Raw genomic sequence first — 27,105 nt, 5'->3', positions numbered from 1 at the left:
AAGAAACAGGCGATAGGGAAAGAATTATTCTCCTCTCCCTAAGTACACCCCCTATACTAAAGATTTCCCTGACATAAAGAATTCTGAGTCTATAAAAGATCTCAAGTGTCTAAGGAATATTTATTCAGTTCATTGATCCTATTTTTACAATTTAGAGGGATGCCTAAAAGTCCCATTTTATTGGCCATCTAAACTTTCTTATTCCACAAGGCAAGAATTAAAAGGAAAGGAAACACTGTTTGAATCCAAAATATGCAGTATCCTTGGAACAGAGTATAGAGACAAAAATCAATGAGAATGTCCACATTTCAAATAAATTTTAAAGAGATGGAAAAATCAAACTATTTTAATATGTGAAATCCAATATTGCTTCTCCAATTTAAAATTATAGGATATTAGTTATGTTGGAAACATGTTCATCCTCAGGGTAAATATTACCTGTGATGAATCAAAGGAAGAACACTTTTGTATTAAAAAAAAATACATGGGGAAAAAATACATGGGAGCAAAAATATTAAAATTCATTCATGTTATATAAGTTTTCATTTGTTTCTTTTCAAGTGGTTTAAAAATAAAGACTATTAAGATCCAGTGGGTAGAGAACTACAAACATGATTCTAATTTTGTAGTTTTAAAACAATGTGTTTATATAATCTTCATGGAACAATGTGTTCCATTAAAACCACCCTCAATCTTTAGGAGTCCTCTTTAGGTATTTATAGACCTTGGGATAAGCTCCAACTGTTAGTGTTTGCAGTGACTTTTCACACATTCCTGTTTAACTTATCAGCAACAATAGAGATGTGTTACATGGCATAAGAAATTATTTTTACTTAATTTGTACCTCTTAAAAATCATTCAGTGTCCATGCACAGTAAATAATACAAAGGTATTTAACATTACTAATTCAGTGTTATAGTTAAAGAGATTTATTGCCTCCCTTTAATAATTCAAGAAAATCAACATATTTTGAACAACTGCCATGAGCAAGGCATATAAAGGATTTCGTCTAATAGGTGGGATAAGACTCATACGCTGATTTAACATGCATGCAAATAATGCTGACATCAAGTAATAAAAATGATTTTTGCCTGACCATATCAGAAAAGATTTTCTGGAAAAGATGGCATTTGTTCTAAAGCTTGAATTTGCAGTCTACAGGGAACAGATGGGAAAGAAGGATGTCTGGGGAAATAGGAACAGTACAAAGACACAACAAGGGAACATGTACTGTGTTCCAGAGATCCTGAGGGGATCTGTTGATAGGGCGAGACCCTAAGAAAATTTCAAATCCCAGTTGGAGGGGCATGGAATTTGTTTTTTAGGCAAGAAGATTTCGGAGTAATGGCAAAGTGTATGATGTTCTTCAGTAAAATTCATACGGCAGCAGACTCGATGGACTGCGGTGGGAAGACATGAGTTGAGAATACAAGTTAGAAGGCTCAGTCTAAGTGAGGTAAAAGGAGATGAGGAATAGGTTGGTAGTAGGAAAGACAGACAAAGGGCACTTAGAAACATTGCACAAATCAAATGAAGAGGAATTAGTAAAGGCCAATTTGATGTCCCCATCTCCAAGTTAAGAGATTTGACATGTTAAAGAACATGAATGTATCAGAGTAGAAAATGTTCCATCACGCTACATTTTGGAAGTACAGAAAAATAATAATCTCTTAATTTTGTCTTTAAATGATATAGTCCTTTCTTTTTATTCCTCACCCACCCATTCCTTTGTTAACTAGGAAACAGGTGAACTAAATAGACAATTGTTTAAAGCTTAATAAAATCCAGTAATTTAAATAGTCCTTTTAGGTGGTACACATGCTCCATAGGATTTTTTTTAAGTGTTCTTTCTCTTAGATAATCTCACTTAACTCTCTTCTTTAATCCATAAGTGGTGAATGGATGTATGAGTGAAGGAGTAAAAAGACCTTGTTACATGACTTTGTAGTGTTGAGAAATTATGGGACCCTACGCTATCTTTTAGTCCTCTGGTCTTTGGGTGAAGCCTCTGGTCTGTTTTGTCTTGTGCCCTGCAGACCCCCAGTGCAGAAGCCCAGGAAAATTTGAATTTGGATCTAATCCTCTTGGCTCAAGTCATGCTCCAGGTAATGGTTCCTGGCTATGCCGATCTCCCCTAAGCTTCCACTATAAACCCAGGGGATGTCTGCCTTGTACCCCCATGCAGTCCCATGCACCCCTAGCTCAGGCTGTCCACTCAGCCTTCTTATGAGCCACCTTGCCTCTGCTGTACCAAAACTCCCTGGAAAGCTGCTATCTTAGGCTCTTATTTTTACCTTGAGGAAAACAAGGATAGGCTGGGAAAACAAAATGCTGGGTCCTCAGCATCAGGACCTGAGTGACTGAGTGTCATGGCAGAGACCATCAAATTTAACTGAATCTAACTAGGTCAATACGAGCCATCTGCTAGATGACATGGGGAAAAAAGAGTCCTCTTCCAAATGTACCCATCCTTCTCTAGGCCAACTCCAAATAAGTGAAAATCTGGGCAGACATCTAAATGTGTCTGCTCCTGGCTTGTCTGTCTTATTCTCCTTATAACTTTGTAGGGCCAGAGAGACACAGCTTTCATTTACATGAAATGTAAATGTCATTTTATGTCATTGCCTCCTTCTCCTAGGCACAATTTAAGCCCCATGATGGACAAAGGCTGAGGCCTCCAGCTCTGTTGTTAACACGGTAGCATATTAACAACATGATACAAGAAATTCTGTGGTTTATATGGCAACAGAGGAAGGAGTTTAGAAAGTTTAGAAGTTCTCAATGATATTAATTGCTGTGTAATCTCATTTTGCACGTCAAAAGCTGAATGTTATCTGGATATCTTAATCTCCTGAGAGATGGATGCCTCAGGTAGACCAGTTGGAAAAATCCCTCTTAGGAAAAACAATAGAAAAATTACATTAATATCTTTCCAAATGTTACTCATGTTGCCAATGGATTTTTAGTAATCTATGCAATTAATATTACATTGTATTTCTAAAATTAATAATCATGGAGACCTCAAAAATGTTCACAGTAGGTGATGGTATATGCCACCTGAAACTGGATATTTGTTCAAGACTTTAAATAATGTCTATGTTTGTTCTATACAAAGAATGAATAAACACTGTTGTGCTGTGTCTATGACCATGTGTGAAAAGAGGAATAGAGGGTTTGATGTTTTATTCAGTAGGTGAAGTAATTTAGTAAACTTCAGTTAGGGGTGCCTGGGTGGCTCAGCCAGTTAAGCCTCTGCCTTTGGCTTAGGTCATGATTTCAGGGTGTTGGGATGGAGCCTTGAGTCAAGCTTCCTGCTCAGCAGGTAGTCTGCTTCTCCTTCTCCCTCTGCCCCTTTCCCCCACTCATTCTGTGTGTGTGTGTGTGTGTGTGTGTGTGTGTGTGATAAATAAATAAAATCTTTAAAAAAAAACACTTCAATTACTAGTGAATTAATTGACCATGTGATACACATATTAAAGTTAATAAAGAAGAAAAAGAAAAAGGTTAGCAATGAAAACAGCTAATTCATGTTGATAGCACTTGCCTTGGTGCCTTTTCCTTTCTTTGTTCTGTTTTCTTCCTATACGTCTCCATTTCTTTTTCATTCAAGCTGGGTACCCACAAATCCAGCTTCCCTAATTTCTCATTTACCCGTGATTCCCTCCAACACAAAGATATACAACACCACTCCAAATGCGAACTTTAATTGTACAAGTCTCCACAAAATCCCAGTGGGGTATAGGAAGTACAGAGTATCCATTCTATTTTTTAAAAAACAAACAAACAAACAAATAAATAAATAAAGTTCAACTTCCTTTGGCTGAAAGTTTCCATATCTTACTAAATACCCCTGAAGGAAGAGATTCTTACAATTTGATGACATATAAGACATAAATTTATCTGCCACTGCATTGGAACACAGTGGGATGGAAAGCGAAACGAACTCTAGGTCAGAAGACGACCTGTTACTCCAGCCCTGTTACTTACACTGTGTGTGACCATGAGCAACATACTTGGACTCTCTGTGCCTCCATTTCCTCTTCTGTAAAATAAGAATGACGGGATGTGTCCTGACTTCACAGGATGGTTGACAGAATCAAAAACTAAGACCAGGTGTTGCTTCTGAAAATTCTGTTAAACCACAAAGTGCGACAGGGGTAGGTGAGCATTACTATTTTGACCTCAATGCCTGTAGCTGGTGTTGAGGTATGTGGCTCCACAGCGCCTCATCTCCAGTTGCTTCATGCCCAAGGCTGCTGACTGAAAACCCCGGTGATTCTTCAGCCATGGACAAAGCTTGGCCCACTCTGCACACCCAAGAAGTACCAGTTACTGATCTTGGGAATCGCCATCAACCAATGATGAAGGAGATGCCCCTCTGCTGGAGCAGTTTGAGGTATATGTTCTCCAGGACCTCCCAGAGTGGCCCAGAGGGAATGAGCACCAGTGTCACCATGGTAGTCACTTGCTTGGTGAAAAACTCTATTGGTTTCTTTTCCTTCCCTGCCTGACTTGCCCACTCCCCTGCTGCTATTTCCTGGGATGACCTTGAATCAACCACTTACACTAGAATCGCAAACAAAGGCAGTAACTCTTGACCAGGCCTGGCCTTCTTTGTCTGTCTGGGAGAAATCTTTGAAGCCTGGCAGCCTAAATCACATAGGAATTCAAGTCTGAAATATTCTCATTTCTCCCTTTTGATCCTTCAATTAAAACCAGAATGACAAATTTTCCATTAAAACAGAGTGGGTGATTCCCCCCCACCCCATGACTGGCCATGCAGTCTAGAAGGCAGAAAGCGTTCCCAGACCATTTTGAGGTCAGCGAGTTCTGACTCAACTTATCCTACTACGCTCGATGGCTCACATTTAGAATCAGCAGTTACTTCTGCCCAAACCTGTTTTATACAGAACAATAGCTTCAACTAAATAACTAAGGATCTCCACTGCCTGAGGGCCACAGGATTTTCAAAGTACCAAGTTCCCAAGAGCGATTAGTCTAAATCTTGCCTTTGCTTCTGTACAAAAAAGTGGTATCACGAAGTCTTTCTTTTTTGATTAATAAAACACACTTTCTCAAAGGACATTTTTTAAACTGTTTATTTTAACTGAAAAAAAATCTCTTCTCTAACTATGATGTTAGCAAGACCCGAGTTCAAATTCTGACTGCAATTCTCACTAACTGTGACACTAGGCACCTTATTTACCCCTCTCGGCCTCCATTTCTTCTTCCCCTCAGTTAAAAATAATAAAACTCCCTAGGCTTTACAGTGGCCCTACATGAAGTAAGCTTTGTACAGCTCAACACATAGTAAGTTTTCATGGTCATTAAAAAGGAATCTGGAACTATTTCATTCACTTATTCAATTAACATTTATTGAGCATCTGTTTATTGCTAGACTGTGGTGAATAAAATACAATCTTTCTCCTGGCCTTCAGGAGCTAACAGTCTACTGGGGAGACAGATATACTTTTTAAGTGAATAATTAAAATATGTGTAACATACTATATCATATTCAGTATCTTATTGCCTGTTAGTATTAAATTGGATGATTATAATAGAAACTATTTTTTCTTGTAAATAGCAACAGTAAAAACACTCTCCATAAATTCTATGCTTAATAGACCACACTAGTATTCAGATACTTGGGCCTACTTATCTTATATTCAGCAATGAAATTTCATAACCTTGTAATTCTTAAGAACCATTCTCTGTCCATTATCAGAATGTTAACGTTTGAATGGTTAATACTGAGGAAAATGAAATCGGGAGTGCTGTTCAACCCTGGGTCATGGTAAATGTGAAGAGAAAATTACAACCATGTAGGGTTTGCAGTGGGTCCAAGAGGAATGAATTGCTGGTCTGCCTAACATATCATGTCACTCCAGTAGAATCACCATCGGTGTCATAAACCGCTATCGATTGACTAAGTGCTTTGAGGCCTGGGAAGTTTAATATTCCCCTGCCAAAAATACCTAGTAATATGTTTTGTTGATCACTGTAGCAAAAGCTCACCCTCCTTCCTGTTCTACAACTTTCCAGCATATTTTATTCTTGCCTAAGAGAGTGTTTTGTGTATATATTGCATGCTCTTGACCCAGCCTACCCCAAACCTGTGAATTTCCACAGCCCATCCTCGCATGCCATTCCTCAGATGGGAAGCACACAGCATGTGCACCCTCTCAGACCTCTCTCACACCTCTTGAGGATGAGCAGGGTGCCATTTGCTGGGATTACTTGTGAGAGGACGAGTCTGTTGATGAAGTGGCTCAGGCTCTGCCAGCAGGGTTAGTGAGGTGTTTAATTGAAATAAGAGATGTGGCTGACGCTCATAACCCAACGATAACGTGTTCATTCTGTAACACCCGGCTCTCAGAACCAGTTTTTAAACTGTTTATGCGCAGTACCCTACAAGAATATCAGCAACTTTCTTAAAAGAATGATAAAAGGATGTCTCAGCACTCAAGGGTCAATCAAGCCTTCATCTTCACCTTAGCTTCTCATCTTTACAAAATGTTTATTTTTTTAATTTTTTTAAAGAACCATTTGCCTATAAGACAAATACATTTTTAATAATTAATTATTCCTGCTTTAAGAACAATTATAACCTCCTTAATCTTAGTTCCTCAAATCTCAGAGATACCTTTCATAATAACAAACATGACTTTATTTCCGCTTTTGAAAGCATTTTCTTTCTTTTTATGAAGAAGGATCAATTCTATAATTAAACATTATGCCAACCATATTATTTTAATTATAGAAGGAGTTTTCCTGAATGATTTTCGAATAAGGTTCTTAGGTTTGGAGACAATTCAGGATTAACATTTCCAGTATGACTTACCCTTTCATATTATAAATTCAACCAGCTATTTATCGGGGTGGAAAAATACTAAAGAGCAAGGAAGAGTTGACAAGAAGCCAAAGAACAAAACCACTGTGTTTTTGTTTTTGTAAACCACAAGAAAATCAAGGACACAGAGCTCTGAGTGACTAAGGGCCAGGACATGCTAGTCTGTTGGCATGGCCCTCGTCTTGGTTTGCACCTCCAGAATGTCTTCCATGGAGTCATCAGTGTGGCCTTACTCCCTGGTTGGTGGAGGTTCAGATAAACCAGGGATTAGCCCAGTTCACGCAGAAAGACAAAATGGAAAACATCTGAAAAGTTTACATAGGTGCAGGAAAGAACCCTGATTAACTGAAACAATTCAAGGTTATGACTAGCAACTCGAAGACGGATAAATTGTTAGAGGCAGAAATAAAAAGTGATGGCAAACCATAGATATTAAAGAGGAGTGACTGTTGACTGATTCCTCTGAGAAGTACGGCTTCCACCTAGACAACTGCTGGGACCCACTCATGGGATTGGCACTGCTTAGAGTCAAGACCCATCCACGCAGGGAAAAAAACCTTCCTTTCACAAGCTAGAAAACTCATCCTCCAGTTTCGCAAGATAAATTCCTGTTTAGTGACAGAGCTGGATTAGAATCGAAATGTCCTCCCTCCTGCCTCAGTTCCCTTTTCATTCCATCATGCTAAAGTACATCTAGGAACTGAACAGTTTTCTCGTAATTAAAAATAATTTCCTGTTTAAAAAAGTAATTACCTTTTTAGTTTATGGAGTACAAGCTATGTTTCCAGCATGATAGTAGGAACTTTATCTAGAATTTACCATTTAATTTCACAGTGACTTCAATGAGACAAGTACTGTTATATCTGTACTGCACGAGTTAAAGTCATGCTCAGTGACATTGAATTATGTGCAGCATAAACTCGAGCACCTCATAACTGACACAGCCACCACCTAGATCTATGTCTGTCTAAATTCCACCAGAAGGGGCAGATTGAGAAGATTCACTGCAGTGAAAAGATCTGCATCTGCACCCTCTTTCACCTCCATTACAATGGTCTTTGTTCCAGATCTTCTTGTTGTTTAGACTATTCCAACAGTTTCTTCACAGTTTGGTACCTTCCCCTCCCAGTCCGTCTTCTACGCTTACAACAGAATCATTTTTATTAATTCCAGTATAATTAATGTAAGTGTGACATTAGTTTCAGTGTAAAATATAAGGCCTCAACACTTCTATATATGACTCATTGGGTTAAGTGGACTCTTAATCCCCACACCTACTTCACCCAGCCTCTCACCCGCCTCCCCTCTGGTAGCTCTCAGTTTGTTCTCTACAGATAAGAGTCTGTTTTCTGGCCTGTCTCTTTTTGTCTTTGTTTTGTTTCTTAAATTCCACATTTGAGTGAAATCATATGGTATTTGTCTTTCTCTGACAGACTTATTTCACTTATAGCATTATTCTCTCTATCCATCCATGTTGTTGCAAATGGCAATATTTCATTCTTTTTTATGGTTCATGTTCTATTATATACAGATATAATAGAAACTTCATACATATGTATTCTTTATATATATTCTTTTACATATATTCATTTATATATATTCTTTATTCAACAGAATTATATTTTTAAATGCATAAATCATCATAAAATTCTCCAGTTATAGGAGTGCCTGAGTGGCTCAGCCAGTTAAGGCTCATGATTTTGGCTCAGGCCATCATCTTATAGGTCATGGGATCAAGCCCCACACTGGGATTTGTGTTACGCAGGAAGTCTACATGGGATTCTCTCTATCCCTCTCCCTCTGCTCCTCCTCCCACTTGTGCATTCACTCTCTCTCTCTCTCTTTCTCTCTTTCAAGTAAATAGGCAAATCTTTTTTAAAAATTCTGTTATACTCAAGCCCACACAATTAATAAACAAGTGTCAGAGTGAGAATCAGAGAGGCTGGGCGTTTTAATTTTTAGTTCTCTTAGATCTGGGGCTCTTTGACTCTTCCTTATTAATTAATAGCAATATAATAACACATTCTAATCACTCCTGTGACATTCTGAATTCTAAGAACAGTTTCTCAAATGTTATATAGTTAGAAGTTAAAGTCGTTGGCCTAATCGATGATATTAAAACCACTGCAAATACCTGGAGAAGAATCAGTGATTAATTTTAAAAAAATCGAGATAAGGACAGCACAAGAAACAAAGTTACAAGATAATCTCCTTTATAAACATGGATATATAAACATTAGCAAACTGACAAAAAAAAAATACTCGTGACTAAATTAGGCTTATTCCACAAGTGCAAAGATGGTTTGATTTAGAAAGCCTAGTATTGCAATTGAACATATCAACATATTAAAGAAGAAAAACCATCTGGTCATCTCAATAGGCAGAGAAAAAAAAATCTAAGATTCAACACATGATTATAATAACATTTTGAGAAACCTTAAAATGAAACAGAGTTAATGACAGGGGATTCATTAACAGAGTTAATGACAGGGGAAACCTGACTAAATAAATTATTACATGCAATCATGTAGCACTCTGTGAGTCTGTACAGTCAAAAAAAGCTCTCCTTTCCATCGTAAGTCAGTTTCCAACCCCCAGGGCTTCAGTTTAATAGAATAGTTATGAGCTCCAGGCTCTCCTCTCTCCTCTTCCTTTTTTTGGCCTCACATCCATTCAATTATATGATAAGATTTATTGTTGCTATTGAAATCATATAATATATACACATAACTATACTGAATACTCTTAATGAGGTAAAATCACACAGATTATTTTTATCACTGCCTACTCACTATCTCAATAGTAACAACATCTTTACTTTTGCCTTCTGAATAATAAATTCCAACATAAAGACATCAAAAATTTCTGAAATGTAATCTTCTGCAAGAAGAAAGGAGAAGACACCATCGTGTTTATAGTTATAGGATCATAACCCAATTTGCTAAGAAAACTTAAGAAATTATACGATAAGTTTGACTTACTATGAGAGATGAAGAAATCTTAACCTAATTTGGTCATTTGGGAGAGCCTTTATGTTGCCATATGATTTAATTATGATGACAAATAGTGGCAATGTATTATTTCTGTGTTTCATATACATAAGTTTATGAGAATAGCATATTTTATGGGAGAGGGTATTGCACACAGACAGCACATGTCTATAAGGTTAGAAATAGAAATACAAGCACTGTGTTAGCAGAACAATAAATAAAATATTTTGGATTGGGTCAAGGTGTTTGTGCATAGAATAATCAAGAAGTAAATAAGGCCAACGTTGTGGACTGATTGTTTGGGTCCTCCCCAAATTTATATGCTGAAATCCTCACCCTCAAGGTGAAGGAATTAGGAAATGGGCCCTTGGGAGATGATTACATCATAAGTATGGAGCCCTATGAATGGGGTTAATGCCCTTATAAAAAGATACCCAACAGAGCTTTCCCTCTCTCTCTCGCCCCACCATGTGAGAGTGCAGGGAGAATGGGAAGAACAGCCATTTGCAAACCAGGAAGGTGGTCCTCACCAGACACAGGATCTACCAGCACTTGATCTTGGAATTCCCAGCTTCCAGAACTGAGAGAAGTAATGTAAGGTGTTTAAGCCACCCAGTCTGCAGTATTTGTTATAGTAGACCAAATTGAACAACAGCTTCAAGGGGACCTTGCAAACGGGGAGTTAAAACACTTTGAAAAGTTTACAAAGCAAATGAAAATATTACTATGTATATATATTTTTTAGCTGTTTTGTTATGTCTTTCCAGAAAGGACATTCCCTGTGGTGCAGTACGAAGCTTTGCTTCTGTCTCCGCCAAATGATCCCTATTCTGAAACTTCCTAAACCCAGGCGAAATAAATTTGTCCTTCAGAAGCTGGAAGCTAACAGAAGTGTCTGTAAGATTGTGGGTGGACAGAGCTTAGAGGGATTCCCTAAAACAACTAAATCTGAAAGGAGGGAGTCATTTAAGGACCACATAACCAGGTTTATTCCTATAATCCTGATCCTTTATTACTAGCATTCTCTTTATCTATCAAGAATGTCCTAGTTTAGACAATTTATATGGCTCTCCTATTTACTGGCTGCCCACAAAGCACCTATGGCTAAGCCCTTGGGTAAGGAAGTCAGAGTAAATCGAGTTCAGGCTGAAATTGTCTAAAGTAGAAAGATATCCAGGGTACCCTCTAAACTATATTGTAGATATGTTTTAAAAGAACAAAGAGATTATATGAAGACAGAGCAGAAGCAATTATCTATAAAAGTATTAATTCAGCTTACTGCAAAAATGTAAGAAGAGCACTCCAAAAAATAGCCTTGGCATGATTTTTAAATATTTTTATATACGACCTCCCACAATACTATATGGAAAATTTGGGGAGAATACATTAAATGGAGTAACAGCTCATGTTTGGGGAACTTTTTATGTGACAGACACCACACTAAGCAACAACAGTCTTATATGTAGATCCACCAGTTTCAGAGGATCTGGCATTTTTTCTAAGAAATTTATATGTATCACTTTGAGGTAGGAATGAGTTAGGGGCAGATAGAGCTAGGCAGGGAAGGATAAGGGAAAGGCCCAGAGTCAGGCTCCTACTCATCCCAAAAAAACAGAGATAAGAGATAAAAACAGAAAAATATATACCTGGCTTCCTAGCTGCAAAATATTAGGGAGTTGCCCCCTTCAGTGGCTCCTAAGTAATCACAGAAAGCACCAGACAACAAAGAAATATGTCATTAAGGTGTTATCAATAGTCCCTGCTCAAACCAAGATGGCACAAGAATTTCAAGGCCATGGGCTCCCTGAGTAGGCCCACAGAAATCCCAGATGTGGGAAACATTATGGAGGAGATGTTATCCAGAGAGAAGGGTGCACCTTGTTTGGGCTCATGATATGTAGAAGGACATCTTGTTTGTTATTGGGAGAGTTACCAGTCCACCATGTTTGTTCTAAATATCCACCCTGATATTGACAGAAATTTACCAAGTTCCCCAGTCAGTTTCCTACAAAAGACCATAAAAGCCCTCAGTGGCCACCCTGGTGGGACCCCTCTCACTCCTGAGAGCTTTCTCTGTATCTCTGCTTAATAAACTTCTATCGCTTTGCTCACTCTCTGTTGTCCACGAGATTCATTCTTCGACTCCGTGAGACAAGAACCAAGCTCTCCCTTATCAACTTCATTTAATCCTTGTGAAAATCCTGTGAAGTAGGTACTATTATTCTGCTCAATTTGCATGTTAGGAAACAGAGATACAAAGAGATTTAGTTCACCCAAGGACTCATAGCTGGGAAGTGATAGAATAAAAAACCAAGCAATGTAATCTCATAATCTGCTTTTCTTAACCACTACAGAATAGACTCATACTATAAACAAAAGCCAAAATTCTTCCATTTTATGTTCATTAGGTGAATGCTTCTGTTAGAAATAGTGATTTTTGGTGCCAGTTCCAACCTAGCACTTCCCAACCTAGAATGGGTGCCATTCCGGTTCCCTGAACAAATACTGGCCCTTGCATCTCTGATATGTATTCTGAGATAGCTCTAAGATAATTTTGTCTTTGAGGCGTGTCCGTAAGGTGGCAGGATATCTAAGAAAAGAATTGTCACCACTCTCTAACAGGTTTCTAACTGTAGATTTTACTTGTTGTTTCTTGGACCTATAAGAAACCTGATACCAATCCCTAAAGATACTGACACTGGGATTTTATCTAACCCTTATTGTCCAGGCAAATAACAGAAATGGGTCTAACATGGTATCAGTTAGGAGAGCTTTCAGCTACCAGTATCAGAAATCCCAAATGACAGTGGATTAAACAAATTAGTGTTATTTTTCCACAACCCACACACCCAGGGTTATGTTGTTCTGGCATTATTTTTTGCTACTCAAAAATATTGTCCAGGGTCCAGGCTCTTCCTGTCTCCTGGCTGTGTATCTTGAATGTGTTGGTCTCCACCATGATCTCAAGAGAGACCCTCCAGTTTCAGATCGTGCTGTGTTCAATATAGGAAGAAGAGGAAAAGTAGCTTATACAAAATGCATTTAACCTATAGAGAAGCAAATTTTATTTTATTTTATTTTATTTTATTTTATTTATTTATTTTATTTTATTTTAATTTTTAGAAGCAAACTTTAAAATACAGTTTTTGGCCCCCTTTGACCAAAATGAGTATGTGGTTTTCTAGCCTCTGACAGGGGAACAGTAGAGATGGGGGTTTGGATTGGGGTGGGGTTAGCCAACAAAACATGTGCCAAGGTGTGACTTGGAATCTACCAGTTGGTATGAACGCTACCCTTCCCTCTGCACTAAATGTGGAAATGTAAGGAATAGGAAGGAATCTGCATTCTTCACATGCTTAGAGACGCAAATTTTTGTCCTCATTGCTGACCCAGTATGTCTTTGGTCATGGAAGTTTACTGTTATCTCCAGCTCTGGAGGAATTAAAACACCTTTTTTTTTCTCCTTTCCCTTCCTCCCTTACCAATATGAAAAGCTTTGGATTTGAATATCAGTACTAATGAAGAGCTTTATTAATATATGGATGGTGGGGCATGGTGAGGCAGTGTGAAATAATATATATATTATTGATGATTGTTGCTGGGGGACAATAGGGGCTCCTGTCCACATATACATTTATTACTTGAATTTTTTCATACAGGCATCTATCACACTTTTGACCTGTAGAAGCAATGAAAATAGAAACAGATAGTTATTAAACTTCTCAGTAGCTTTTCATGCTTTAGGCAGAATAAATCCAATACTGTTCATCTTCCTAAAGGTCTTATTTTCTAAACAACTGTGGGGTTTATCCCTGAATCTCCAACAAGTTTTTCAGATATTCTTGAGTAGTGAAAACGTTTGCATGACTCAATCCACCTAAGTCTGATTACTACATTTTTAAAATATTCATAAATGTTCCTGACTCCTGCATGTGAAATTGACTGGCTTGCCCCTGAAGAAGTGCCCAAGCATGCGCTTACCCTCTCTCTATCTGTCAGGTACTACAAGGGCTGGTTTGTGAAAAGTGACTTCATCAGGCTCCAATACAAAGCCAGTGCCTTCTATTAGGAAGCATTCAAAATTCTGTGCATCAAGCGAGATATTTGATTGATAAGGCTGGTCATTTTTCCTAGAACTTTTCATTTCAGTGAATTACATCATCGCACGTCCACAAGCCTTTGTTTTAATATGATAGAAGAAAATATAAATTTTGCCTATTTTTTTTTTCCTAGAGACATGCTATGACAGGTCCACAAAGTCGCAGACTGCCTAAAAGGTGAGGGTAAGCAAGAAGAATGCTGTCTACCACAATATCGAGTTGTAGCTTATGTATTCAGCTATAAATTCACAAGGTTCACAAGGATCCTGACCAAGAACCATGCCATGGTTTTGTTCAGGAGGCTGTTCTTAAATTTGTTAGATTATTTCTCTTTACTGCCCATACTCTAAGGATGACTCTAAGGTTTCTCGCTTGTATGTCTAGGAGAATAATGAATGAATATTTATTCATTGATATGATAAATATCAGAAGAAAGGAGAATATTGATTGGGGGGCTGTCCCCAACTTGCCAAGAAAAAGAAGTTAAACAAGTTCTCTACCCTGTACGTTCTTTTGTATCCTATGTAGAGAGAATGCTTTTCTGTCCTCGATAAATAATACTTGTCCTGTGATGATCTCCAGGAAATTTTTTGTCTTTCTTGGAAACTATGTAGATGAAAGTGTGATAATATATTTCCTGTCAACTGGAGGGTATGATGCTGAGTGAAATAAGTCAATTGGAGAAGGACAAACATTATATGGTCCCATTCATTTGGGGAGTATAAAAAATAATGAAAGGGAATAAAGGGGATAGGAGAAAAATGAGTGGGAAATATCAGAAAGGGAGACAGAACATGAAAGACTCCTAACTCTGGGAAACGAACTAGGGGTGGTGGAAGGGGAGGTGGGCGGGGAGTGGGGGTGACTGGGTGGCGGGCACTGAGGTGGGCACTTAATGGGATGAGCACTGGGTGATATTTTATATATTGGCAAATTGAACACCAATAAAAAATAAATTAAAAAAATAAAATAAAATAATAAAAAAATAAAAACAAAAAAATAGAGAAAGGGAATAAAGGAGAAAGGAGGGGAAATGAGTGGGAAATGTCAGGGAATGAGACAGAACATGAGAGACTCCTAACTCTGGGAAACAAACAAGGGGTAGTGGAAGGGGAGGTGGGCGGGGGTTGGGGTGACTGTGTGACGGGCACTGAGGGGGGCACTTGACGGGATGAGCACTGGGTGATATGCTATATGCTGGCTAATTGAACTCCAAAAAGAAATATACAAAATAAAAGAAAATAAAATCCTTGCAAATATATATATAAATCCTGTCACTTTAACTATCCTAAACTGGTCGGAAAATAGTAATTAGTGGAAGAAGAAGTTTTGAGTGCCCAAAATGGATACTCCAGGGTTCAAACACCAAAACTCAAGAGTCTCCTCTAGTCAGGATCTTTGTCTTCACTCACAGGCTCTTTGGTCTATCTCGCCACCCAGTTCTAAAGATCTCGATTAGTAGTGATGACAATCATTTAGAAGATAATGATGATAGATAGCCTTGGCACTAACATAGGAACATTACATTATTTCTAATTATCCCTATAATCATTTTAACTATCCTAAGGGTAGATAATATTTACCCTCATTTTATAGATGAGAAACCAAGAGAGAGAAGTTATGTAACTCACCCAAGCTAGTAGGGGGGAATCTAGGCTCCAAAGAGCTACCATAGTGCACAGCCTTCCTGAACAAGAGTATTATTTATGTTCCTCAGGGTTGCATCTTTAGCCTTCTGCTTTTCTCACGCAACATTTACTCATAAAATAAGTGATCTCATCCAAATTTATGGCGGTGACCATCATCAGAAGCTAATGACTCCTAGAATAATCTTCCAGTTCAAATTTCTTTTCTGAGTTCTAAAGCTGTATATCTTACTGCCCCAGGACATTCTTACTTCAGCGTCCAACAGTTACCTCTAGTTTAACGTATCCCAAATTAATACTTCATCTTCTCCAGCCCCTCCCCATATCTGTTCCTCCACCTCCAGTCCTTATCTTCCTAATGGGCAATATTATACGCGTAGTTGCCCACGCCAGAATGTATGCTTGACATTCCCTCTCCTTCAACCCTCACATCCAATTAAAACCTGAATCCTATTGATTCTATCTCTTTAATGGTACTTGAACTGTCAACCCCATTCTCTCCCCTCCATCTCCACTGCCAGCACCTTATTTTGCCTACTTTATTGCAACAGTGTCCAAGATTCTAATGCCACTCTAGACTTAGCCTGTACTTTATAAAAATCTGTTTAACTCCTCATGTAGATGCCTCCATCTCTTAAACCCTGAAAGCGAATTGGGACAAGCAAATTTTCTGATTTGATTTCATAAGCTAAATACAGTGAACACAACTGTATTATTGCTAGATTTCAAGTGTTTTAAGTGAAATCTTAAAATTCTTTTCTTTTACCTATTATTCTTAGACTGTATACACTGTATACATTTATACTTCCATCAAACTATCAATGTTTTATTTCTTACGGTACCTGGTTTCTTATCTCCCCACCCCTCAAAAGTCCATGGCCCAAATGGCTGCCATAATGACCTTTTCTACAAAATAAATCTGATTCTCTAATGGTCTTGCTTAAAACCTTGCAATGGCTCCTTACTGCCTCCAAGACAAAAATCCAGAATCTTTACCTCAGAAGTAATCTGAGACCATTTTCTTGAAAACTGACTGATAACCAGCCCTATGTATCAGCCCCTTAGGACATGGCTAGATTATATTAAAACAATGACCTAAAATTATACAGTAAAAGTACAGTTCTACCCACCGTATTGGATTTTAAGAGTTATGGAGATTCCATTTGAAGAGATTTCCTAGAAGAATGTTTATATATGAGTGCTTAAATAAATAAATGCCAGTAAGTTAGGAAATTATGTCACTGTATTTTCAGATTTTACAAGATGGAAAAAGTTAAATGAATTATTTAAAAAATACAAGATTAGTCTGGAGTGGCATGAGGTGTTGAATACAGGCCATAAGGGAGATTTAGCATGAAGACTTCGGCCAGGTTTTCACAGTGCAGGAAAGACAGACCAAAGTAAGGAGCATAAGAAAGTACAAGTTCCCCAGTCATTACCTAACTCAGAGGTCACAACTGGAGACTGCAGCTCAAATTTTGCCCGAATTTAGAGTCCATCTGGTCTGTACATATTTTTAAAATTTCTACATTTCAGGAGTACCTGGGTGGCTCAGTTTGTCAAGTGTCTGCCTTTGGTTCAGGGATCCTGAAACAGAGCCTCATGTCCAGACTTCCTGTTGAGCAGGGAGCCTGCTTGTCCCTCTTCCTCTGTGCTTTCTCCCCAGCCCCCTAATTCCACTTGTGCTCTCATTCTCTCTCTCTCTCTCTCTCTCAAATAAATAAATAAATAAATAAATAAATAAATAAATAAAATCTTTAAAAGAAAAAAAACCTTCCAGGGATGCCTGGGTAGCTCAGTGGTTTAGCACCTGCCTTCAGCCCAGGGCGTGATCCTGGGGTCCCAGGATTGAGTCCCATGTCGGGCTCCCTGCATGGAGCCTGCTTCTCCCTCTGCCTGTGTCTCTGCCTCTCTCTCTCTGTCTCTCATGAATAAAAAATAAAAATCTTTAAAAAAAAAAAAACTTCCAAATTTCAATATTCTTAGCAATTAGTTTCACCAACAGGCTAGTTGTCAGCCCATGAACTGGTGGTATTGGTTGGCAAAAACTACAGAATTTGAGCTTCAGCTTTTAGAAACTTTTATAGCAATTTGGCAACCTAATCACGTATCTGTTGAATCCAAATGGGTAGTTTAAAATGCATATTTCTGGTTTACCACACTCCCCACCATCCCCTATTCTTATTTTAAGCCAGATTCAATCAAATGCTAGGTCCCTGGTGGCACTTTAGTTTAAGCCTCCTCTCATTCATTAAATTCATTCACACATGGGGCAGGAGATCTACAGCAGTTATGGTGCCTTGCCAAAGTCTCAAGAAATTTCACATGTTTACACATATTAGTTAGTCACATTTGCCTGGTGCTTTAAAACTTCTAAGCCTCCGCCACCAAAAGATGTACAGCAAAACAAACGTCTAGTTGAAAGCTGTTATTAGTACCTCGTGCTGTACTTAGATACACATCATGTTCTACCCTTTTTCAGGCAGATTGAGAGACTAGAATTCATGACGGAGCAAGGGCATACGGAGGGGGCTAGAAGCAAGCTGAAATAGCTGGGGAATGTTGCATCCAGCAAGTAATAGTTCAAAATCATTCTAATTCTTCTCTTTTTTTTTAGTTTATCCATCCTTCATACCAATGTGATTATCTGATTCCAGGGGCCAAGCGTTTGGTTCCCTTTAACAATTTTCTTTACAATTTCAGCTTACTGAAGCATATCATAGCTCTGAATGCTACAATGCACAGAGCAATGCCCTGATCTTCTAGAGCAATTACCTCACCCATACCCAAGACACATCTTGTACTTACCTAGAAGTAGAGCTGAGAGCAGAAATATTCCCTAGTGATTTCCAAGTCTTTTCAAATGTGTTAAATACAAACTTGATCATTCAACTTTTCTCCCTCACCTGTCATCATCATAATTTTTAAAGGCCTCTCCCCACACACACTGATTCATTCCCAGGCAAGTAATGAGAATGTGGAGTTGATATTCATGACCATCCATATGTTAGTTGGAGGCATAAAATCAAAGCTCGGAGAGTGTGAGCATAGCTGAAAGGCTAATCCTTCATGCTTAAGTCCAAATTTAAACCCATGAGTGTTTTAGAGATGGCTTATACATTTTAATCATGGACACTGTTATAGAAAACTTGGGCTCTCAATTCAGAATGAAGCCACAAAAGGGTGAGTGTTCATACATAATACTTCTAGATACACTAACGCATGGTGACACATGAGAAATATTTATTTGGTGAATAAATGTACAAATCAACAAATCAATCAGTGAACTTACTCTAAGACTCAGTTAAAAGATTCCCTGTGAGGTGATTCTTTTCCCAAACCATTCTTGTTCCCCTAAGCCCAGGTTCTGTGAGGGCCTGCCTCACAGGCACTTGCTGCATAGCACCATCAGTCAGTGGAGTGCCCACGGTGAAGGACCATAGACCTGCTGCAATGGCGGTAAATAGGACTCTGGTATGTCTGGTGGGGGACTTTACCTGGGAGCTGACGACTACATGGACTTGACTGACGAGCTTCTGCAAGTAGGTACAGAGCCTATAAGACCACATTACTCAACCCTGCCGAGGCAATGTAGAGAAGGGATACAGCCAATTAAGTCAACAACAGATAGAGAAATTTCCCACATCTGGGTTCATGTTCTTCATGTTCTCCACACAAAGGTCTACCTTCAAGGAGCCATGATATAGGGGAAATTACTTCATTTTCATTGTTCTCCATGAAACCCACACCTTGAGGTAATTCTAGATTGGGTAAATCCAGGAAGAGTCACCCAAACTAAAACTGGTTGAATCAATCCTGGCCATCAGAGGAGTAACAGATGTTATGGCCAGGCTGCCCTCACATTTTGCCAGAAATTTAAGTCATGATTTCAGACAGACTGCAACACTTTACGGAATATTCCAAATGGAGTCATTCTTATCTCAGCAACTAATATTGCAGAGCTGCTTGGAAGTGGCAAGATTGTTTTACATCGAGAACAAAGAATTCCAATACAGGCTAGGTATCCTGCAAAACCAGACAAGTTCTGGTGGACCCCAAGAATAGGACCACAATGTATTGAGGACTACAAGTAATTTCCACACTTCCACACTATGACTGTATCTCTGCAGACTGGTACCAAATAACCACAGGGAGGAAGGTAAATTATTTGTTTCCAGCTTGCTACAAAGTGTTTTTATTACAAAGGCACTGGTAAGTGGTGAGATATTTACTCAATAACATTGCTTATAGCCAGCATGGCATGTCTGATGAAGGTAGGAGGTAGATTTTCCATTGTCCTTCATGCTTCATACAGCATTTATGAAATTCTCTCCTACATAAAATGTTGCCCTGAGCCCTGAGCAACAGAATAATTTATACCAGCAGCAGCAGCCTAGTGTTACACTCTGCAGCCCGATCCATGGTTGAGGAGGCTCCTATGAAGTGAGATGAGGCTTCCAAAACTCCTACACCATAGTTGCAGATGCTTAAAATCTTGAAATTTGTTATTTTGTGCACTACACATAAATTTCAAGAAAAATCAGGAGTGTTAAGCCATGACCTGTTACAAAAACCTCTCAACAGGATATTGCCTTACCATTTATAACTCAGAGTTCCTAAGTTCCCAGATTCTTATCTAAAAGTTGGTATTATTGACTCAAGAAGAGACCCTGAGAATGTTGGTCACCAAAGTGGCTGTTGGTCACAAAAAGAGGAGAAAGGAGAGGTTGGGCTGCCAAAGCCAAAATAATATGCCCACCCCAGATTAGCTGTGGTGCTAGTGAAGAGACGTGTGGCCAGGATCTCCAAACCCCAAATCCTGGCACCATGGGTGCCCCAGAAGCACGTGCATGGAAGACACTTAAGGAAAATGAATTCTGAATTATCAGCTAAGACTACAGTGTCAAGCCTCTGGGTGATCTCACATCTCAGCAAGCCCAGAGCATTGAAGCCTCTTTTTGACCCTCCTGGTACACAGCATGCTCCAAGCCACTTCTACCTTGGTTCTACAAGTCACTCAATGAGTGGACTCCCAGTGCTGGGAAGGGAAGGTCCCAAGGTGAAGCAGTACAGAATCACCTCGCTGCACCTCATGGGAAGGAGCAGAGAAAAAAGGCCCCAAAAAGGGATCACTCAAGAGACACAGATGAAAAAGGGACCTGCAGAAGAGAGAAGGTTTAACTTCTCTTCCACACCCCATTCTCAGAAATTGCAATTCCAACTCTGTGGTTAGGAGGTAGCGAAGGAGGAAAGAATGGAGGCTGGAGCCGACTTCTCCCTCTAAAGATCAGAGTGTGTCAATAAACGCTTTGCATATTGACTGTAGATAAAGCTCACAGGATGCAGAGCTCTGGTTTACTCTTCTCTTTCTGTTCCACTAATACAGGCTTGAGAGCAAACACTCCATACTTGGCTTTGCCACAGAATAAAACTAATGTATTTTCCTCAATAATTATAATGGACAAGAGACAACTGGCTTAAAACTTGCTGACCTTGGGGTATCTGGGTGCCTCAGTGGTTGAGCATCTGCCTTCAGCTCAGGTCGTGATCCTGAGGACCTGGGATCAAGTCCTGCATCGGGCTCCCCACAGGGAACCTGCTTCTCCCTCTGCCTGTGTCTCTGCGTCTCTCTGTGTCTCTCAGAATTAAAAAATAAATAAATCTTAAAAAAAAAAACTTGCTAACTTTAAAGTTTGCTGAATGAACCCATCGGTTCATTAAGCAGTGCCCAAATAGCTCTAAGCATGGCTTCTTGATCTGTAAAAACAGAATGTGTTGCATAAGTATCTAAAAGTACTTTTTCTTAATTTCTTGATTTATAAATTAATAATTGATGTTAATTATTTTAAATGTATAATTATATACAAAATAATTTTGATAACTTGATATCATAATTTAGAACTTTCTTAAATCTGTGATTGTGGAATATTATGCAACTACACTTCAGTTGTCTATTACTCAACCTAAATATAAATCTTTAGAGGTTGTGCTTCTTTATCGACCTCTCAACCATAACCTGATAAATGCTTCTTCTGTAATTGGATCTTATTAGGGAAAGACTTTAATATATGCAAGACTTTTTGAAAATCATGATATATTTACCAAGTTTCCAGTGAGTATTTGGACCATCATTTTATGGTTTAAAGTGCGGGATTTAGGTACAAGGTCTACAAGGGAAGACACTGATTCCCCTACCACCTTCCTGATCTTTGAAGAGCTGTATGTAAATGATATGTAAAGTATTTCTAAACCTGCCTTTGCCACGTGATCCAACCACAGAGGCAGCTCTTCTGGTAACAGAAAGAATGAGAAGTTTTAACAGAATTATTTCAGCACTGTTGTCAGGAAGCCTATTTGAAAGAATCAGAAAGGAAAAGGACTGTAGCATTAGTACCCTCACATTTTAGCTTCTTTTCTACAAGGATTGCTGTGCGATACAGTAATATGTGGACAGAGACAGAGATGGCAGGACAAGCAGTGGCTTTGTGGGTACTGCCCCTCTCCTGAGGCAGTAGCTGCCACAGGAACACTGTAATCAGAGTGAAGGTACAGATTGTATAAAAACTTCCCAAAGTCCTCTGCACCATTCTCTTAGTGAAATAATAATGCTTCGCAGTATCCCACAGAAGAGCTTTGTGTAGTGTTTGGCATTAAGCTTTGGGTAGACCCATTTAACTCATTTCAACTCTGAATAGCTGTGAAAGGATTTGTTCAACTCCAGCTGTTCATATTTCTCATGACCTAAAAAGAAGAAGAAGAAGAAGAAGAAGAAGAAGAAGAAGAAGAAGAAGAAGAAGAAGAAGAATAAGGAGGAGGAGGAGGAGGAGGAGAAGGAGAAGGAGAAGGAGAAGGAGAAGGAGAAGGAGAAGGAGAAGGAGAAGAAGGAGAAGAAGGAGAAGAAGAAGGAGAAGAAACAACTAGGATGTTTCGTTACGCATACGTGAACCCCTCCAGCCTAGCAGTCTAAGCTATTCCTTAGGAGAAAGATGGGAAGATATTTGTAAAGCTAATGAAACTTCGATCTTCAGAGCCCTTCATTTTTGTGGGTACCATCGTGACCCTGACAGGTTTCAGTAAAGCCTTGTATTTGAAATTTTGCAAAATAATTTTAACCACAACCAATTAATACTGTTGTCCCTTTCCACTCCAACTTCCTCTCCATCACATGTCCTGGGTGTTTGGTGGCACTGGAGTAGCCATGAGCATAGTGAGATCCAGCTAAAGGAAATTTGAGGTGCAAAATCACTTAACATGGGTTTAGCCTGGCCCCCAATGACTTCTGTACATAGGTTTGGGCATTGCTAGTCATTCTGACGCAGGAATGGCTTCCAGGAATGACTAAATGATGATTCATCTCCAGGAAGGTACAGGGACAAAGGTTTTATTGTCATTTAAGTAGATAAGTTGTTGAGAAGTGAAGTTTGAAAATCCAGACCCAGAAACTAGCCTACAGAAAATTCTTCTCATCATCAGACATGTAGAACTGCAATAAGAAGCAATTCTCATCAATGACTGATGAAAACTGAAATTTTCTCTTCTCAGAAAAAATAATCAATAATACAGCCTATACTATTATAAATGCACATTTTTATAGAATGGTCCAAAAAAGAACTTATCAGAATTTCTGACTTTGTAATGGACAAACCTGAAGCAATACTTCAAAATATAAATATAGCTATATGTAAAGTCACATTTTATTAATTTTGATGTATTAGATCACATATTAGTATTTATAATTCATTGTCCTGATAAGACCAGAGGTTCCAGACGAAATGGCATGCAAAAATGCTATGAAGGCAACAAAATGCCCTGAAGATGCAAAATGTTTCTATGACCAAGCACCTACCTTTATTTATTTAATGTATATTCTATGAGTAATTTGATTACAAAATTATGTGGCCCATTACAACATAGCACTAAATCTAGCATACATTCGGCTTGCTCTTGTGCATTCCATAATTTCAGACTCCTTTTATTATTTTTTTCAGAATTACTGTTCATACCAAAATTTAAATGTATTAAGAAAAAAGTATCCATCCAAGTAGAAGCAAAAACCATAAACCTAAAAAATGTCTTTGTGATATTTGTTCTCTGGTTTTTAAAAAAATATTTAATTCATTGTGATTTATCATTCTAAATAAATATTCATGTTCATGCCTAATTTTCTATTTGTAATTTCATATTCTTTTTCTTTTCTCAGCAAATGAAGTTGCAGGCTGCACAAAACTTGCATCTGCCATTGAATTAAACCAACTGCAAAGGCATTGATTTACCTAGTCTACTGGATAGAACATGACTGACTTTTGGGAAAATGGGCTCAGGCCATCAGCGTTCCAAAAGCCCTTATCTCAATGATGAAATTCGAAAAATTCTGAAACCTTAAAGATATGTTTATTATTTGGCATCAAAACTCATTTGGCAACTGAGCTTAGCTGGAACTGACATGAGGCTATTTATAAATTTAATTGATCTCACTTAGTATGAATATTCATACATTTTATTGTGGAAATATTAAGCATTTGAATTTAAGATGTTGCACAAATCCCATGAGAGGTTTTTCAGAATTAATTTTTTAATTAAAAAAATTTTTTAATTCTAAAAACACATGTAGTTCCAGGATTTATGGATGAGGACGTGGGATCTGTACTTATTTTCTCACAGTTGCCTCCCATGGGCAGGGACTTGGGGAGTCAAGTAATCTGTTGAGGACTGTGATAAAGTTTTGAGACTACTTGGTAGAATATGACTGGTGGACTCCAGGATATCCAATCCCTGCCCTGGATTCCAGAAGATGCTGTTCACAAAAGAAAACTGATGGAATAGAAGGCAAAATTTCATTTGATTATTGGGGGATGTTGACGTAACATGAAAACATGGAAACCCAGATACATAACATGTGACATGGACTTGAAATATACATTAGATCTGCAACATCTCTAAGCCCAAAGAAACGATTGGCACTTAGGCATGTACTAGTTGTGTGACCTGGAGCAAAACCGTCTCTGTGAAAAACATGCCATCCCCTATAAAATATGGTTTTATATCATCTATTTTATATTTATATGTAACATGGGTATAATATAAATATATTACCTATGGCTGATATTTAGCTAGTACGTGCCATTATGGTCGTGCAATTGATTAAATATTGAAACGATCTTCATGGGTTCCATATAGCTGCTGCCCTATGACCCTGAGCACTTTCTCCTGCCTCCCCAGCCGTCCTTCTTGGACCCCTCAACCCTGGCACAAATCCATCAACTGGGAGCTAGCATATGGCACAACCAGTGCATACAAGACCATACAACATCACTCTAAGCCAGTGTTCACTCTGATTGGCCAATGTTTTGTCTTACTGGTGGTTAAATATTTTGAAATTACCTCTGGGTGAACTAGGCTGTTAGCTGGCTCCATGGTCTCAGAAATTGTCCTATTAATTCACCAGATATGCTCCACTTCATTAATCACCGAGGAAAAACAAATTAAGACTACAAGGAGATACCACTACCCATCCTACAGAATGGTTAACATGCAAAAGACAGAAAATACCAAAAGTCAACAAGAATATAGAGCAAGTGCTACTCTCATACACTCCTGGTGGGAGTACAGCTACATGGGGAAATCGGTTGGTGGTACTTACTAAAGCTGAACGTGTGCATACTGGCATCAGTCATGACCCAGGAATTCTCCTCTAAGCAGTAAAACTTTCTCTCTCTCCACACTCCTCCTCATTAAACAAGGAGACATCGCCCAGGGTTGTTGCCTCAAGGAGACCATAGATGCTGATTGCATTCCTTCTCAGATCCACAGTGGGGAAGCGTTTTGATGTGCATGGGGTTAGCTCAATCCTAGTGCCTCAGAGGTATTTTTGTAAAGCAGAGCTCCTCTACCAAAGTAAAATTCTCTACCTCCTCTCCTGCCTGGTTCTGATTTAATAAAGTTTATAAAAATACCAGCATCCAGCATGGATTGCTGCCAAAGTTTTTTTTTTTTTTCTGCCAAAGCTTTTTGTTCCATGTTCCACTTGTCCTCATCAGCAGATTCAATGGGTGCTGCTAGTTCCTCTGTCTCTTTCTGGATGGAAATGTGAAAAAGGGACGAGCATTAGAGTCATAAAAATAAAAAAAAATAAAAAAAAATTAAAAAAAAAACAGAATTCCCCACATTAGAGGAGCACCTGAACTACTTTCTGGTGGGTGGAGGCCGGGATCAGTGTGTAACCTTGCTATTTTTTTCTCCATCCAGCTCTAGCTTCTTCTTATTGGTTAGAAACATATCTGCGATTCTGACATTAGCTTTTCTGACATCTTAGCTTTTGGTAGAAAGTTCTTCTGGGTCTCTAACAACATTTAGCAGGTCTATGGGGGAAACTGCATCAAGTGACTCAAGCCAGACACCATTTCAAATCAGAGATCTTTCCCTTTTTAGATAACCCTGCAAAAGATCACAAATTCCTGTCTTACACATTTAGGTATTCCTCCCAATATATAAAACCTTTCTGGTAATGCTGACCAAGTCTTTTCTGACTTAGTTTTTTTTTTTTTTTTTTATTTCACCACCCCTCGTTCATTCCTTGAGTGATGCCTCCTCCTAGCCATCCCTTGTCTGGAGGATGATCTTTTACAATATGAAAACACCTTCAAGCCACAGTAGCAGCAACAGATTCAATTTCCATGAAGAGACAAAAAGAGTGTCACCCTTGCCTTTAAGAATTTCAATATCTGGCAGGAACCTAGCTCTTTAGCTATTCAGGGTGGCACTTTTGTCTTCTGGTGGTTACAAGAAGCTGTAATTAATGCCTCCAAAGGTATTAATATCGCACAAATAGGCCTTTCTGCAAAATAGTCAAATCCAGATACGACAGGCGGAAGAAGACCACTTGGACGTGTTAGTCCTCACCAAAACTTGCTTTCGCATACACAACTTAGAGACCAAAGTAGAATATTGGCTTCCACTCTAAGGCACGGTCATGTTCCAATACCTTGCTTTTAGAAATCTGGCCTCACCGTTTGAAATCAAAGTTGGTATGCAGGTGGTGCCAACGAAGTTTTCCCACCAGCCAACTGTGCCTGTAAGGAAGACAGGATTCAAATGAAATCTCACCAGCTTTGATTATCCTCCAGTGCCTGTGCCACATAGCTGCCCTTTCCTGCTTGTCAGCCCTCCAAGGGACACAATGACTTCCACAGGCACCAGCAGTACCACAACAGTTATTACAGGGAGGGAGAGACCTTCATCACCGGAATATTTTAGCAAATGAATCACACCAGACTGATGGCATAACTCACGTTCTAAGGCCAAGAACAAGAATTATATGGTTTATTTTAAGACAGCAGAAGAGTAAAAAAAAAAAAAAAAAAAAAAAACAGATTGAAAAACATATGATATCCCCTCCAGCTCCGAGCTCTATAAACAGCAGTGGCATTTGCAAAGTTCTGCGTGTCTTCTCAAATGTGGTTTCAGTTTTAATGTGTGTTGACATCTTCCTCTGTGTGCAGATTTAACTGGAAGAACAACAG

General features: G+C 38.7%; 1 long non-coding RNA gene across 1 annotated transcript in view; it reads right to left on the bottom strand.

Annotated features, from left to right (window-relative positions):
• LOC112653619 (uncharacterized) overlaps window positions 1–26,821 on the bottom strand; it is a 54,334-nt gene extending 27,513 nt beyond the window's left edge. Inside the window, exon 1 of the long non-coding RNA XR_004814706.2 lies at window positions 26,690–26,821. This is a non-coding gene — a long non-coding RNA (uncharacterized LOC112653619). The remainder of the gene's footprint in view (window positions 1–26,689) is intronic.
• Window positions 26,822–27,105: the final 284 nt, after the last annotated feature.

The sequence above is a fragment of the Canis lupus genome, chromosome 3, assembly GCF_003254725.2.
Source record: "Canis lupus dingo isolate Sandy chromosome 3, ASM325472v2, whole genome shotgun sequence".
Classification (NCBI taxonomy): Eukaryota; Metazoa; Chordata; class Mammalia; order Carnivora; family Canidae; genus Canis; species Canis lupus.
This window is presented reverse-complemented; position numbering and strand designations above follow the sequence as displayed.